Here is a 17415-nt window from a genome sequence, read left to right on the forward strand (position 1 = left end):
ACATCTGCTTCAATTGATTGGACAATCCAAAAATCAGAACAAAGACGCAGATGGAGTTTGTCTCATAAGTTTGGTTCTAAAATATAGTCGTCAGCTCTCCCAAGAAAATAAACAGTTACAACATACTAATCAATTAGACACTGAGACATCTTTTTATGTTCTTCTGTTCCTTGTATGACTGTCTATGGCAGTTTGATCAGCTCTATAGATTAATCTTACACAAAGAAAGAGGAGGAGAGGAAGAAGAAGGAAAGGAGGAGGCTATTCCTTGCTAAACACTAAGGATTGTGGGGGGGGGGGGGGGGGGGGGCGGCAGTACCTGTAGCCCCACAGCACTATTTTATTTTCCTCACCACCCGTTCAAAAGTTGGTGGATTTGGGGAGTTTTAGATAGTAGGCCGATCCCCGGATATATTATTTACAGAATATGACTGGGGAATGATATGATATACTGCAACAAAATAGGTATTCATTGTATTACACAATGTTGATGAGGTAACTTGACAGCCCTGTCTTTCATGACTATTTCTATTAACTGACCAATCATTGTACAGGGTCCCATTAGGCCAAACAGTTTCTCATAGCCCATGACCCAGACTCTCCCTAGTTCCTTAACCCTCCCTCCCTCCATCCCTCCATATTAGGACCAGACAGGCATGGGACCCTTTAAGGCACATGTGTCAAACTCATTCCACAGAAGGCAAGAGTGTCGGAGGGTTTTTGGCTCATCCCTTGTACTTGATTGATAAGTTAAGGTCACAAATTAGTAAGGAACAACTCCCCTCACCTGGTTGTCAAAGTCTTAATTGAAAGGAAAAAACAAAAACCCGCAGATACTAAGCTCTCCATGGAATGAGCTTGACATCCCTGCTTTAAGGCTAACATCCAGTCACACAATTACCATCATCACATAATCAGGGTAAATATCACAAACATTGGCGTCTAAAGACACATGGCCATTGTCTCGTCATTTTTATATGGTCATTGTCACCATGTCACTCATGATGATGTCATCATGTTGACGTATCACTTGACGGACATTCCTCCCATGGCCTCAGTGACTTTACTGTTGACCTGGGCAGCAATGCAGGCAGGGGTCACGTTGAGGTGGAGGTCATACCCAGGTAACTGTCACTCATCAAGTATAGCGTGTAAATACACCTGGAGGGAGAGGAGGGGGTTACCAGGGGAAGTAAGAGTTTGTGGTGGGATAAATATCAATTAATCAAACTATTTTATAAAGCCCTTTCACACTGGCAGCTGTGCCAAGATGCATAAAGTAACCAGGCTTAGACCCCAAAGAAAAAAATGTTTTGAACTTTTTCCAATTCTTCTTAACATTCCAATACGTACTTTCCGGTCTTCTCGGGGGTGTAGAAGGCGAGGGAAACGGTGCTGCGGTGTCGGCAGTATCCGATGCGTTTGACGGCCAGTAGCTCTCTGCGCTTCACCTCTCCTAGAACCAGAAACCAGCCCTCATCCTTATTCTTAGGGAACCTGGGGGCCTGTGCCTTACTGTCCTGCTTCCTCTGGAAAACATGATGACAAATCAACTCATCAGCAGTCAATCATAACTAACGTCAATAATGTGTGTGTGAGCTCCTTTATACATGTGTGAGCATGAGTGTGTGTACGTACCCTCTGCTGGCCGGTGTTGATGCGCTGCAGTGAGACTTGCAGGACGTACTCCTGGTCAGCGTGGACATCCATCCAGCTTCTGTCGTCCCTGAGCTTCCCCCCGGCCGAAGGGAGCGAGCGCAGGGCCTGCTCCCCACACCCCTCCCACCAACCCTTCACACTCAGACGCACCTCCACCACCGGCAGATGGCTGAGGAATGACCAGGCCTGGAGGAGAGGAGGGGAGAGGGAGGAGGGAAAGTAAAAGAGAAACAGAGAGGGGTGCAGAGAAATGAGAGAGGGAGAGAGAGACAAGGAAATGTGTCAGACCGGAGTGCAGAGAGAGAGAAAAGAGGAGGGAGACAAACAAAGAGCCAGAGGTGAAGAGAGTCAGACTTAAGTGAGAGCCTTGGACATATCTATCTGGTAAGACTAGAGCGTTTGAAGAAAGCTTGATTCATTCAAACAGACATAATTCCCATGGTCTTAGGTGCCTCTTAAAGCTTTGTCATGGTGACTTTAACATCTCTGACTCAAATGGAGAAGAAAACACAAATCCAAAAGGGGATAGAGCAAGAGAGGTAGAGGGAAGGTAGAGAGAGAGAGTATGGATGATAGGTGGGCGAATGTGCATGTCTGAATATGTGTATGTTTTCCTCCTGAAGACCCTGTCAGTGTCAGGGAGGGACTGGGATGGGAGAAGGAGAAAAGCCTCTCAGATTCACCCAACAAAAGCTATTTATGTAAGGATTACTGTCCCCTGGCGAATCAGACTGGGACGTTGCCACGCATCCAGTTATTTAATTAGCCAGGCCGCAATGCCATGGGGGGGAGAGCGTTGAGGGGCTGGGAGGAGGGGGAGCGGGGATACTGATTGGGCAAAGCCGCTGGACTGGCAGCGGCGCCTGGACGCTCTCATTACAGCTGCAATTAGCACTTAGATTGGTGCTGTAAACCCTCGCATTGGACCGTAATAGGAGATCCTGGAGGTACCTTGGACCACCGCGACAGACTGATGCTTCTCACTCTGTGTGTTTGTGTGTCTGTGTGTGGGCTGACGGTGGTAGAGTGTGTGTATATGTTGTTTGGTAGTGCTCTGGTAGTGTATTTGAGAAGGTCACATGAATAGGGAGATGAGGCTGACACCTTTGAAGTATTTCACGTTATTTTATTGTGGTGGAGGACAATGGAGACTGGAGGGTTCATGGTGAAGCGTATGTACCCCTAGAAAGCCTCTGTTTCTATAGGAAAGTGACACTTTACACATCCAGTATCTGGATGTGTTCTATAACAGTGAGGTGAAGGAACGCAGAATGTTAGAAGGTTGTTACCTGGGAGATCTGATGGGGCTGAAGCTCCCCCCCACGATGGCAGCGAAGGTGTTCTCCCGCCCCTCGCAGGAGGCAATCAGCTCAGGGAGCACTTCTATTGGTCCGTGGAAGCCCATGCATCCGCCCCACCCTCAGTGCTCCACCTGCTGCAGGGAACAACAGGGGGCAGATCTAGTCATGTGATTTTAAATCCTAACCACACTTCCTGCTGTGTTGTCGCCACTGGAACCTCTGTCCTCTCTCATCCCTCTATCCCTTTCTCCTTACCATATTTATTGAGTTGGCACAAAATTATTCTTCACTGTAGGACAGTCTCTCAAATCCATATGGTGTGTATGTAAAAATAATTAAGATTGCCTTGGACACTCACTCTTGAATTTCCTCTGTGTGTGTGTGTGTGTGTGTTAGTGTGTGTGTGTGTGTTAGTGTGTGTGTGTGTGTGTGTGTTAGTGTGTGTGCGTGAGCAGCCCGAGGTTAGAAGAATATAACTGATGCTGCCTGATGATAAGAATGCTTGCAGAGTTTGATAGTGTCGGTGGATTATAAAATGGTCCATGCCATAGAGCGTTAATTAAGAGTCCTAGCACCATGCTCATCCTGTGTGTGTGTGTGCTTAAACATACAACGGTACATAAAATAGAGTCCGATGGCACAACAAACAGACAAGACACAGACAGATGATAAGAAACATAGAAAGTGCTTATACTCCTCTGCGTGGTGACTGATGCTGCAGTCTACCTTCACTACAACCCAGACACCCCCATCAGCAGGGGTCAGTAGAATCATGTTGTCTACCTGAACAGGTAGAGGTGCTGCTGCTCTATGGTAGGTAGGGTCAGTATTGAGGAGTCATTGAGCCACCTGCCCTGAACGATCATCTGCACCAGGTTACAGATGCTGAGAGCAGTCACCAGCCAGCCCTCGTTGGCTGCTACGTCCAGCATGGCCTGTAGACAGACAGGAAATACTTTAGTTGAAAAATGCGTGCATTTATATGACTATATAAAATCCCCCACTGACATCAGTGTGAGATTTACTCACAATGAGTTATGTTACGATTGAGCCCATTTTGCTCACTCAAATTCAGCATGTCTTTACACATTCATGCACATATGCTAAACATCTACACAATAAATACAGCCCTCAATTTCTGTAACACCCCCCCCCCCACTACTTTTTCGCAGGTTGACGTTTTTTGGGATGAGCCTTGTCCTGGAGGCAGAACTGGGGCAAGCTGACAAGTAAAAATTGGCTATGTTGCTTTTTGGTGTTGCTTTTTTGCCTTTTGGTGTTAATTTAAGGTTAGGGTTAGGCATTAGGGTTAGCAGTGTTGTTAAGGTTAGTGTTAGGGTTTAAAATCATATTTTATGACCACTCTGCAGAGCTCCCTCCAGAACAAGATTCATGATGAAATAACGTTAACCTGCTCCCTCCCTCCCTCGTAAGGTTAGAGTTTGCCAAGCTCCGCTGTATTCTAACAAACTTAATTAATCAGAAAGTAATTCCCCGGCAGTAACTATGACTAAAGAGGACCTTGAGTGCACAGGCGAAGCCCCGGCAGAGTTAATCAAAATGCTAATGCAGTACAAATTAAAGTAGTACTGATTAACATTTCACAGAAGCTGAAGAAGCAAATGGATGGTGACAGAACTACGGCTGATGTCACTGGAGTCCCCGTTAGCTGGGCCATATTCATTAGGCATCAAACGGAAGAAAACGGACTGAAACTTCAGTCCAAAAAGAGACGCTTGATTTCATTTTCCGTTTGGCTCTAATGAATACGATACCCTCGCCACATGAGGAAAAAGGCTCTGTTAGCCTGGCCTGGCAAAGCAGGGAGCCATAAAAGTGTACGAGCAATGGACAATCACTACCAGACACACACACAGTCAGCGCTTCGCAGATCATCCCCCCCACACATACAAAGGCAGCAACAATGAGTTACAGAACCAGATCCTACGGGCATACATGGACCAAATCTCTCCCAGGCATGGCCAATCACCAGCAGACCTGGGATCTGGTGGCCAGGGCACTTGGTGGGTAGGCCTGGTTGTTAGGAGCAATCCCTGATAAGGCTCTTTTTACGAGGAGCTACAACTCATCTCCACACCCTCCTGAGTGACAGGGGCTCCTGCCGGTCAGGATCCACATTATGTGTGTGTGTATTCTAAGATTGTGTGTGTGTGTATTGTGTGTGTAGTGGAACTATCAGCAGTAAGTGTGTGTGTGGTGGTTAGGTTAGTGGCAGACAGTGCAGTCTGTCTTGTTAAAGCCGTGCTGTCCCTGTGAGGTCCTGTGGTCAAACCTGACTGTCTTCCTCATCACGCTCAACACTTTCATGCTAGGAAGCCAGAGACCCAAAATAGATACAGTATTTGTCTTTGTCTTTTAAAAAGGCTGAAATTATCACCATGGGCAAAAACATATACAGATTCATTATCACACTGAAATGGAAATAGTTTGAACACAAGTCAACAATGATCATTTAGATTATTTGAAAACCTTGTCAGGCTTTCGGTTTACCAGTCTCCTGGTATCTGATGCCCTCTATGACACCTTTATGGCACCTCTATGTCATGTCTATATCCAGGGCTCTAAAGAGCAACCATTTGGTGGCAACGTGCTCCTGGATATCGTGCTGTGGAGATACCATTTTATTTTGAGAGCACCAGTATAACCAGGAAAACAAATCACCCAGATAATAATGGTTGTAATGATATGCTTCACTGTGCAGTTGTTTCTGAGTGCCCTACCGTAGAGTCGTTCAATCCAAAGCCTATTTGTTCAATCCAAAGTAAAGAATATTCAAGTATGCATCACTGACTTGTATTTTTCCTTCAACTTTCTGAAGACGTAACGGCATGGGAATGCCCGTGTGCACTGTCCAGCACTTCCTGTAGCCAGTTAGTGACACCGAAACAGTCATTTCTAAAGGCTTTCCCACACAACTTTCCAAATTAAATGTTAACTGCAAAGTAGACTTATATACTTTGATATATCTTGATGATTTGTACCATTCGAGTGGTCGTTTATTTCGCAAACTCTATTACACACACAGTACAGAAACCCCACCAGCCAAACACTTTGTCATTTAAATGACATTTTAGCTTTTGACAATAAACAAATGTCTTACAGGGTTAAATATTAGTTATATACCACAACATGTGCCTCAAAAGTAGCTAGAATTCATATAGACCCAACATGCTATATCTTAATCAATTAAAACATATATATATTTTGGTGCTCCAAGATTTTCTGTTGTGCTCCTAACTTTTTTTTAAAAGTTGGGAGCACCAGTGCTACCAATAAAAACATTACATTTAGAGCCCTGTCTACATCTTCTCTATGTCATCCCTATGTCACCTCTACTGCACTCTGTACTGATCATGCTACAAAGTGTCTCCAAGCACTAAGCAGAAACTGCCTCTGTGTCTTTAGACAAGCCTTCCATTTCCCATATTGAATGAACAGGGAAGAGCTTTCTTCCACCCAGAACATCTGAGTACTGGTGCTCTGACTGACTGACACATGGAAATGTGCTCAGGGTCTGAATCCCAGGGCTGAGAGAGGATCCATTCTAGGATGTATGAAAACAAGCTGTTCTTTTTGATGGAAACAAAAGGACAAGAAAACAGAGGAAGTATTTCAGAGGTGCACTGTTCAGAAAGGAGCAGGGCGGTGGATGTACCCAGAGGGATGTAGTGTGTGGTACAGTACATAAACCTACACAGCAGATCTTGCACACACACTGACAGATGCGTATGGCGTTGTCCAGCACGGTCTTGGAGTCGGTGCCGTAGTCGGAGCAGAGCAGCTGGGCGTGGCTGAAATGGGCCTGCAGCAGCAGGTGGGTCTTGGTGTGAGCGCTGTATTAGCTGTAGGAGTTGACCTGCAGGGGGAGACGCTGAGCCAGCTCACTGTTCAGGGAAGGAGGGTGAGGGAGGAAGGGAGGGGTAGGAGAGGGAGAGAGAAGGGAAGAGAGAGGGGGATATAAAGAGAAAGCGAGAAGGAGAGAGATCAAAGTCAGCGAGGAGGAAGTTAGTACCCTGCTGTGGTTCTGTGGTTAGATCCTTTGTTTCAGTCATCTCTGTTAAAACAGCTGCATCGGGATCACTGGCTCCCCTCACCCAAGAGAGCAGTCCACCCAAAATATATTTAAGAGCAAAACCTCTCAGCGAATGAAGAAACCTTAAGTTACAACTGTCTGCACCTGCTCATAAAATCCTATGAATAGTCAGCAACTACACAGCAATTTCCCACAATATAAAGTTGTATTTTTTAATACAATGTGCAGTGGTGGTTCTCTTTCATATTGTTAGACTCTGTGCTAAACTGTGAATGGATGATGTTGAACAACCAAAACACTCAGTCTAGGTGGAATGTCTAAATGTCTACCCACATCTCTATTCTTCACTCCTTATAGGATATGTATAGGCTATTTAAAACCATTTGGTCTAATATAAAACCATTCGGTCTAATGTAAAACCATTGGGTCTAATATAAGACCTTTTGGTCTAACATAAAACCATTGGGTCTAATATAAAACCATTGGGTCTAGTATAAAACCATTGGGTCTAGTATAAAACCATTGGGTCTAGTATAAAACCATTGGGTCTAGTATAAAACCATTGGGTCTAATATAAAACCATTGGGTCTAGTATAAAACCATTGGGTCTAGTATAAAACCATTGGGTCTAGTATAAAACCATTGGGTCTAGTATAAAACCATTGGGTCTAATATAAAACTATTAGGTCTAGTATAAAAGCATTGGGTCTAATATAAAAGCATTGGGTCTAGTATAAAACCATTGGGTCTAGTATAAAACCATTGGGTCTAGTATAAAACTATTTGGTCTAATATAAAACCATTCGGTCTAATGTAAAACCATTTGGTCTAACGTAAAACCATTTGGTCTAACATAAAACCATTGGGTCTAATATAAAACCATTGGGTCTAATATAAAACCATTTGGTCTAGTATAAAACCATTGGGTTTAGTATAAAACCATTGGGTCTAGTATAAAACCATTGGGTCTAGTATAAAACCATTTGGTCTAATATAAAACTATTGGGTCTAGTATAAAACCATTGGGTCTAGTATAAAACCATTGGGTCTAACATAAAACCATTGGGTCTAGTATAAAACCATTGGGTCTAGTATAAAACCATTGGGTCTAGTATAAAACCATTGGGTCTAATATAAAACCATTGGGTCTAATATAAAACCATTGGGTCTAGTATAAAACCATTGGGTCTAGTATAAAACCATTGGGTCTAATATAAAACCATTGGGTCTAATATAAAACCATTGGGTCTAGTATAAAACCATTGGGTCTAATATAAAACCATTGGGTCTAATATAAAACCATTGGGTCTAATATAAAACCATTGGGTCTAATATAAAACCATTGGGTCTAATATAAAACCATTGGGTCTAGTATAAAACCATTGGGTCTAGTATAAAACCATTGGATCTAGTATAAAACCATTTGGTCTAATATAAAACCATTTGGTCTAATATAAAACCATGATCCCCTATCAATCGGGCTGTGTTTAGTGCTGATGTGGTGTTCTGTGTTGAGGTTTGTTTGTGGGGTTTTAGAGGACACAGATGCATGGACACGCATGGCTCTTTTTCTGCGTTTCTCTAACTCACTGCAGTACGTTAAGTTTCCCCAACGTATTTCTGTCAACAGAGAACCAGCGGAGACATTTGTCATTGGGCCTACCCTGCTCTGGACTGTTAAGCTGACATCCATCAGCAGAGAGATGCAGTGTTAGAAAAGAGGGGGATGGAGGAACAGAGGGAACGATGAGGGGAAAACGGGATTGATATGGCAGTGGTTTAGTGTCTGCATGCAGATGTGCAGGGGATAAAGACAATAGATCTTTATAAAGAGATCCCCATAACACACTAACTGCTAATTCCCCTACTCACTCCATCCAGCAATCCATCCCTGCCTCCCTCCCTCCATCCATCTCTCCTGCACACTTTTTCTTTAGTGACATTTATAGACAGGGAGGGAGGGAAAAGGGGAGGCAAATATTGGAAAGAGAAGGAGAAACAGAGAGACAGACAGAGGGAAGAGAAAGGGAGGAAGAGAAACATACTTTTTTCACATACTCTTTCAGTGTGTGTGTGTGTGTATATAGTAGGTCACTTGTGAACTTTAAGAAGAGGCAAAAGTAGAGCTTCGGGGGGGGGGGGGGGGCAAGGGAATCTAGCTGGGGGGAGTGGATAAGGGCATCTAGCTGGGGGAGTGGACAAGGGCATCTAGCTGGGGGAGTGGACAAGGGCATCTAGCTGGGGGAGTGGACAAGGGCATCTAGCTGGGGGAGTGGACAAGGGCATCTAGCTGGGGGAGTGGACAAGGGAATCTAGCTGGGGGGAGTGGATAAGGGAATCTAGCTGGGGGAGTGGACAAGGGAATCTAGCTGGGGGGAGTGGATAAGAGAATCTAGCTGGGGGGAGTGGATAAGGGAATCTAGCTGGGGGGAGTGGACAAGGGAATCTAGCTGGGGGGAGTGGACAAGGGCATCTAGCTGGGGGAGTGGACAAGGAAATCTAGCTGGGGGGAGTGGACAAGGGAATCTAGCTGGGGGGAGTGGATAAGGGAATCTAGCTGGGGGGAGTGGACAAGGGCATCTAGCTGGGGGGAGTGGATAAGGGAATCTAGCTGGGGGGAGTGGACAAGGGCATCTAGCTGGGGGGAGTGGATAAGGAAATCTAGCTGGGGGGAGTGGATAAGGGCATCTAGCTGGGGGGAGTGGACAAGGGCATCTAGCTGGGGGGAGTGGACAAGGGCATCTAGCTGGGGGGAGTGGATAAGGGAATCTAGCTGGGGGGAGTGGATAAGGGCATCTAGCTGGGGGGAGTGGACAAGGGGATCTAGCTGGGGGGAGTGGATAAGGGCATCTAGCTGGGGGGAGTGGACAAGGGAATCTAGCTGGGGGGAGTGGATAAGGGAATCTAGCTGGGGGGAGTGGGTAAGGGCATCTAGCTGGGGGGAGTGGACAAGGGCATCTAGCTGGGGGGAGTGGACAAGGGCATCTAGCTGGGGGGAGTGGACAAGGGCATCTAGCTGGGGGGAGTGGACAAGAAAATCTAGCTGGGGGGAGTGGATAAGGGAATCTAGCTGGGGGGAGTGGACAAGGGCATCTAGCTGGGGGGAGTGGATAAGGGAATCTAGCTGGGGGGAGTGGACAAGGGCATCTAGCTGGGGGGAGTGGATAAAGGAATCTAGCTGGGGGAGTGGACAAGGGAATCTAGCTGGGGGGAGTGGACAAGGGCATCTAGCTGGGGGGAGTGGACAAGGGCATCTAGCTGGGGGGAGTGGATAAGGGAATCTAGCTAGGGGGAGTGGACAAGGGCATCTAGCTGGGGGGAGTGGAAAAGGGAATCTAGCTAGGGGGAGTGGATAAGGGAATCTAGCTAGGGGGAGTGGACAAGTGCATCTAGCTGGGGGAGTGGACAAGGGAATCTAGCTGGGGGAGTGGACAAGGAAATCTAGCTGGGGGAAGTGGATAAGGGAATCTAGTTGGGGGGAGTGGATAAGGGAATCTAGCTGGGGGGAGTGGACAAGGGAATCTAGCTGGGGGAGTGGACAAGGGCATCTAGCTGGGGGAGTGGACAAGGAAATCTGGCTGGGGGGAGTGGACAAGGGAATCTAGCTGGGGGGAGTGGATAAGGGAATCTAGCTGGGGGGAGTGGACAAGGGCATCTAGCTGGGGGGAGTGGATAAGGGAATCTAGCTGGGGGGAGTGGACAAGGGCATCTAGCTGGGGGGAGTGGATAAGGGAATCTAGCTGGGGGAGTGGATAAGGGCATCTAGCTGGGGGGAGTGGACAAGGGCATCTAGCTGGGGGGAGTGGACAAGGGCATCTAGCTGGGGGGAGTGGATAAGGGAATCTAGCTGGGGGGAGTGGATAAGGGCATCTAGCTGGGGGGAGTGGACAAGGGGATCTAGCTGGGGGGAGTGGATAAGGGCATCTAGCTGGGGGGAGTGGACAAGGGAATCTAGCTGGGGGGAGTGGATAAGGGAATCTAGCTGGGGGGAGTGGATAAGGGCATCTAGCTGGGGGGAGTGGACAAGGGCATCTAGCTGGGGGGAGTGGACAAGGGCATCTAGCTGGGGGGAGTGGACAAGGGCATCTAGCTGGGGGGAGTGGACAAGGGCATCTAGCTGGGGGGAGTGGACAAGAAAATCTAGCTGGGGGGAGTGGATAAGGGAATCTAGCTGGGGGGAGTGGACAAGGGCATCTAGCTGGGGGGAGTGGATAAGGGAATCTAGCTGGGGGGAGTGGACAAGGGCATCTAGCTGGGGGGAGTGGATAAAGGAATCTAGCTGGGGGAGTGGACAAGGGAATCTAGCTGGGGGGAGTGGACAAGGGCATCTAGCTGGGGGGAGTGGACAAGGGCATCTAGCTGGGGGGAGTGGATAAGGGAATCTAGCTAGGGGGAGTGGACAAGGGCATCTAGCTGGGGGGAGTGGATAAGGGAATCTAGCTAGGGGGAGTGGATAAGGGAATCTAGCTAGGGGGAGTGGACAAGTGCATCTAGCTGGGGGAGTGGACAAGGGAATCTAGCTGGGGGAGTGGACAATGAAATCTAGCTGGGGGAAGTGGATAAGGGAATCTAGTTGGGGGGAGTGGATAAGGGAATCTAGCTGGGGGGAGTGGATAAGGGAATCTAGCTGGGGGGAGTGGACAAGGGAATCTAGCTGGGCGGAGTGGATAAGGGAATCTAGCTGGGGGGAGTGGACAAGGGCATCTAGCTGGGGGGAGTGGACAAGGGAATCTAGCTGGGGGGAGTGGACAAGGGCATCTAGCTGGGGGGAGTGGACAAGGGAATCTAGCTGGGGGGAGTGGACAAGGGCATCTAGCTGGGGGGAGTGGACAAGGGAATCTAGCTGGGGGAGTGGACAAGGGCATCTAGCTGGGGGGAGTGGACAAGGGCATCTTGCTGGGGGGAGTGGACAAGGGCATCTAGCTGGGGGGAGTGGACAAGGGCATCTAGGTGGGGGGAGTGGACAAGGGCATCTAGCTGGGGGGAGTGGACAAGGGCATCTAGCTGGGGGGAGTGAATAAGGGCATTTAGCTGGGGGGAGTGGACAAGGGCATCTAGCTGGGGGGAGTGTGTTACGTTCCCCAGTTTCTGTGTTCTGTTTTGTATTTGAGTGTGTGTTTCAGGAGATGGCTTCCTGAAGTACTCCCCAACCAGGTGATTGGTCAACCCCAGGCTAATTGGTGATTGGAGCTGACCCCGCCCCCTCGTCAAGAAGCAGCTGACTCTAATCACCATTGCCACCTGAAGATAAAAGCCAGTGTTCTGCCAAGAGAGAGAAGATTGAGATTGAGAGGAGAGAGGAGAGAGGAGAGAGATGAGATAAGGAGTAGAGATTTGGAGATTGAGAGAGAGAAAAATTAGATTGTGATATAGTGTGGGTTGTGTATCAGAAAGTGTGGTATGTACTGTTGTTGTTGGTAGCAGTTTTTCTATGTCCTGTGTTTGTGAGTGTTTGTGAAATCATTAATAATTACTATATTTCATGTGTTCCCAGGGGGGAAGGAGAAGGCACTTTGGGAGTGCTTAGGCAAGAGGCCCGCGGGCATACATATACCCGTAGCATATTTACTGTCTAGGCACACTAGGTAAGACCTGGGCGGACCACCCCCTGTATTTTGGTTAGGGCACCAGACGGTGCTAAGTTAGGTAAGTTAAGTGGGTAGGCAGGTTAGATAGGAGAGGGGGAACTTTGATATTTACTTTCTTTGCTTTGGTTCCGTCCAGCCCCTTTTCCCCATATTACCGTGTAAGAAAATAAATCCAAGTAAACGGTAAAATCTGCTTTTGTGTCATCCTTGCTCGCACCTACAGTCCATACCTCTTGCACTTTAGAGAGTTGAGTTATAGCAGGGAGTTGCGTTCCCTCTTCTCAGAGGCGTGCGTAACATAATGGGGGCTCATCCGGGATTCCATTAAACCCACCGGACCCTGCTGCACTGAGCTCTCTGTGGTTAGTGATTGAGGTGTGATGGTAGGTTGTGAGTTTGGATGACTTGTTTAGTTTGTGTATTCAGTAGATTGTTGTGTACAAGATGGCTGCCTCAGCCATCTCCAAGTTCATTGAAGCGCCCTCTATTGATTGTTTGGTGAGGTTTCGAAAAGTAGACCTTATAGCTATAGCTGACCATTATGGATTTGTTATCCCTGAGAAAGCCCTAAAGGCTGAGCTTTTGGTGCTAGTCAGGGAGGGTTTAGTGAGAGAAAGAATTCTCTCATTGCAAGGAGAGGAGACGGGTAGACCTTCTGATGCCAAGTCGGAGGACAGGGCGGAGGAAGGGGTTGCTCGTACCCCCTTTACATTGCCTCGATTCGATCCTTTATCTTCTGCTTCAGGTCGTTCAGACGGGACCGCTAGGCTAAAGGTGAGGCTGGCCCGGTTAGAAATGGAGCAAAAAGATAAAGAGAGACAAATGCATTTTGATCTTGAAATAAGGAAAATAGAAGCCGACAAGGAGGTGAGGATCCGACAACTGGAGCTAGAAGCTGGCTCCGGTACGACTCCAAAAGCTGCTCGTCATCAAGCCCACTTTGATGTAAGTAAAAATATCGCTTTAGTCCCACCATTCCGAGAGTCGGAAGTTGATTCCTATTTCTCTGCGTTTGAGCGTGTGGCCGCTGCGCTGCATTGGCCACTTGAGGTTTGGCCGCTCCTGTTACAATGTAAATTGTCTGGGAAAGCCCAGGAAGTAGTAGCTGCTCTCTCGCTGGAAGACAGTTTACATTACGAAACAGTTAAAACTACCGTGTTGCGGGCGTATGAGTTGGTGCCTGAAGCTTATAGACAGCGCTTCAGGAACCACAAGAAACCCTCTCACCGTACTTTTGTTGAGTTTGCTAGGGACAAAGAGTCTCTGTTTAATCGATGGTGTTCAGCCAGCAAAGCTAACACCTTTGCTGATATTCGGGAGTTGATGCTGTTGGAGGATTTTAAAAGCAACCTCCCTGATAGAGTTGTAGTTCATTTAAATGAACAGAAAGTGGTGACATTGGCCCAGGCAGCAGTGTTGGCAGATGAGTACGCTTTGACACACAAGACTGTCTTTGGTGCACCTCGTTTTGAAGGTAGACTGATTACGTCATCAGTGCCTCATTCAGGTCGCTTTTCCTCTGACAAGCCTTTTCATGAGATCCGTGAATGTTTTTACTGTCACCAAAAGGGTCACGTGATTGCGGACTGCCCAGTTTTGAAAAATAAACCGAAACAGTCCCAGTCACCGTCCCCAAAAAGGAAAAGTTTGGGTTTAGTCAAGTCTTTGGCTCGTCCGTTGGTCCGAGGTATTGATTCAGCATTTGAGAAACCGGATCCTGTTTATGCTCCGTTTATCTCTACCGGTTGTGTTTCCTTAACTGGAGAACAAGCTGATCAAAAGCCAATTAAAATCTTACGAGACACAGGGGCGGCGCAGTCAGTAATTATTACTGATGCTTTACCCTGGTCTCCTGAAACGTATTGTGGCTCGCATGTTATATTACAGGGGATAGAGACAAAAACAGTACCTGTACCATTACACTGGGTCCACTTAGTGTCAGACTTGGTATCAGGACGTTTCCGTGTTGGTGTAGTGTCTACACTGCCAGTAAAAGGAGTCACATTGCTATTAGGGAATGATATTGCTGGTGGTAACGTTACTCCTGTGTTAGAGGTAGTAGACAACCCAGAAATCAAAATTGCAGATGAGAAATTGGTTCAAGCATTTCCACATGTTTTTCCTGCTTGTGTGTTAACGAGGGCACAATCTCGCAAGCTTGGAGATGTGGTGGATTTGGCTAGTTCCATTTTTGAGAATATTGAAGTAGAAGACAATGCACCGAGTATTCCTTCTGCAAGTCCGACAGTTTTTACTCCTGTAAAAACTAAGGAAGGGGACTGCGAAATCGCACCCCAATTACATGACATTCTTTTGTCTGTCACCCCTGAGAAGGTGATTGAATGTCAAAAAGGAGACACCAGTCTTCGCAAGTGTGAGTTTGGGAAGGCTACGGTGACTTACTTAGGGAAACAAGTGGGACGAGGTCAAGTGCGCCCAGAAACTGGCAAAGTGGAAGCAATTGTTGCTTTTCCTGCTCCCACGACTCGACGCCAGTTGCGCAGATTCCTAGGGATGGTAGGGTACTATCGTACATTCTGTAAGAATTTCTCGACGGTAGTAGCTCCCCTTTCGTCTCTGCTTAGTCCCAAGGTACCATTTAGGTGGTCCAAGGACTGTAACCATGCTTTTGAGTCCGCTAAAGCGCTACTTTGTAGTGCCCCAGTGCTTGCCGCCCCCAACTTTGACAAACCTTTTAAGTTGGAGGTTGACGCTAGTATAGTGGGGGTGGGTGCGGTTCTCTTACAGGAAGATGAAGACGGAGTGGATCGGCCCGTCAGTTTCTTTTCCCGTAAGTTCAACTCGTGTCAGTCAAGGTACTCCACAATTGAACAAGAGACGCTAGCTTTATTGCTAGCCTTACAGTTCTTTGAGGTATATGTGGGATCCAGTGCCTTTCCTGTAATGGTCTTCACGGACCATAATCCTTTAGTGTTCTTAAAGCAAATGTACAATCAGAACCGCCGCCTTATGCGGTGGGCTCTGATTGTACAAGGATATAATGTACAGATAGCCTATGTGAAGGGCTCAGCGAATGTGGTTGCTGACGCTCTATCACGGGTTTACTAACTGGGGAAGCGTTGGTTTTTGTTATTACAAACCGTATGTTTGCAATTTTTGTGGTGGGCGTGTTACGTTCCCCAGTTTCTGTGTTCTGTTTTGTATTTGAGTGTGTGTTTCAGGAGATGGCTTCCTGAAGTACTCCCCAACCAGGTGATTGGTCAACCCCAGGCTAATTGGTGATTGGAGCTGACCCCGCCCCCTCGTCAAGAAGCAGCTGACTCTAATCACCATTGCCACCTGAAGATAAAAGCCAGTGTTCTGCCAAGAGAGAGAAGATTGAGATTGAGAGGAGAGAGGAGAGAGGAGAGAGATGAGATAAGGAGTAGAGATTTGGAGATTGAGAGAGAGAAAAATTAGATTGTGATATAGTGTGGGTTGTGTATCAGAAAGTGTGGTATGTACTGTTGTTGTTGGTAGCAGTTTTTCTATGTCCTGTGTTTGTGAGTGTTTGTGAAATCATTAATAATTACTATATTTCATGTGTTCCCAGGGGGGAAGGAGAAGGCACTTTGGGAGTGCTTAGGCAAGAGGCCCGCGGGCATACATATACCCGTAGCATATTTACTGTCTAGGCACACTAGGTAAGACCTGGGCGGACCACCCCCTGTATTTTGGTTAGGGCACCAGACGGTGCTAAGTTAGGTAAGTTAAGTGGGTAGGCAGGTTAGATAGGAGAGGGGGAACTTTGATATTTACTTTCTTTGCTTTGGTTCCGTCCAGCCCCTTTTCCCCATATTACCGTGTAAGAAAATAAATCCAAGTAAACGGTAAAATCTGCTTTTGTGTCATCCTTGCTCGCACCTACAGTCCATACCTCTTGCACTTCAGAGAGTTGAGTTATAGCAGGGAGTTGCGTTCCCTCTTCTCAGAGGCGTGCGTAACAGAGTGGATAAGGGCATCTAGCTGGGGGGATTGGCTAAGGGAATCTAGCTGGGGGAGTGGATAAGGGAATCTAGCTGGGGGGAGTGGACAAGGGCATCTAGCTGGGGGGAGTGGCTAAGGGAATCTAGCTGGGGGGAGTGGACAAGGGCATCTAGCTGGGGGGAGTGGACAAGGGCATCTAGCTGGGGGGAGTGGACAAGGGCATCTAGCTGGGGGGAGTGAACAAGGGCATCTAGCTGGGGGGAGTGGACAAGGGCATCTAGCTGGGGGGAGTGGATAAGGGAATCTAGCTGGGGGGAGTGGATAAGGGAATCTAGCTGGGGGGAGTGGACAAGGGCATATAGCTGGGGGGAGTGGATAAGGGAATCTAGCTGGGAGGAGTGGACAAGGGCATCTAGCTGGGGGGAGTGGACAAGGGCATCTAGCTGGGGGGAGTGGATAAGGGGATCTAGCTGGGGGGAGTGGATACGGGAATCTAGCTGGGGGAGTGGATAAGGGAATCTAGCTGGGGGGAGTGGACAAGGGAATCTAGCTGGGGGGAGTGGACTAGGGAATCTAGCTGGGGGGAGTGGACAAGGGAATCTAGCTGGGGGAGTGGATAAGGGAATCTAGCTGGGGGGAGTGGATAAGGGAATCTAGCTGGGGGGAGTGGATAAGGGAATCTAGCTGGGGGGAGTGGACAAGGGGATCTAGCTGGGGGAGTGGATAAGGGCATCTAGCTGGGGGGAGTGGACAAGGGATTCTAGCTGGGGGGAGTGGACAAGGGCATCTAGCTGGGGGGAGTGGACAAGGGCATCTAGCTGGGGGGAGTGGACAAGGGCATCTAGCTGGGGGAGTGGACAAGGGAATCTAGCTGGGGGGAGTGGAT

The 17415-nt window shown here is 47.7% G+C and overlaps 1 pseudogene; it reads right to left on the minus strand.

Annotated features, from left to right (window-relative positions):
• Nucleotides 1–298: 298 nt before the first annotated feature.
• LOC129837154 (activating signal cointegrator 1 complex subunit 3-like) overlaps nucleotides 299–17415 on the minus strand; it is a 277375-nt pseudogene continuing 260258 nt past the window's right edge.

Source organism: Salvelinus fontinalis, chromosome 38, assembly GCF_029448725.1.
Source record: "Salvelinus fontinalis isolate EN_2023a chromosome 38, ASM2944872v1, whole genome shotgun sequence".
Classification (NCBI taxonomy): Eukaryota; Metazoa; Chordata; class Actinopteri; order Salmoniformes; family Salmonidae; genus Salvelinus; species Salvelinus fontinalis.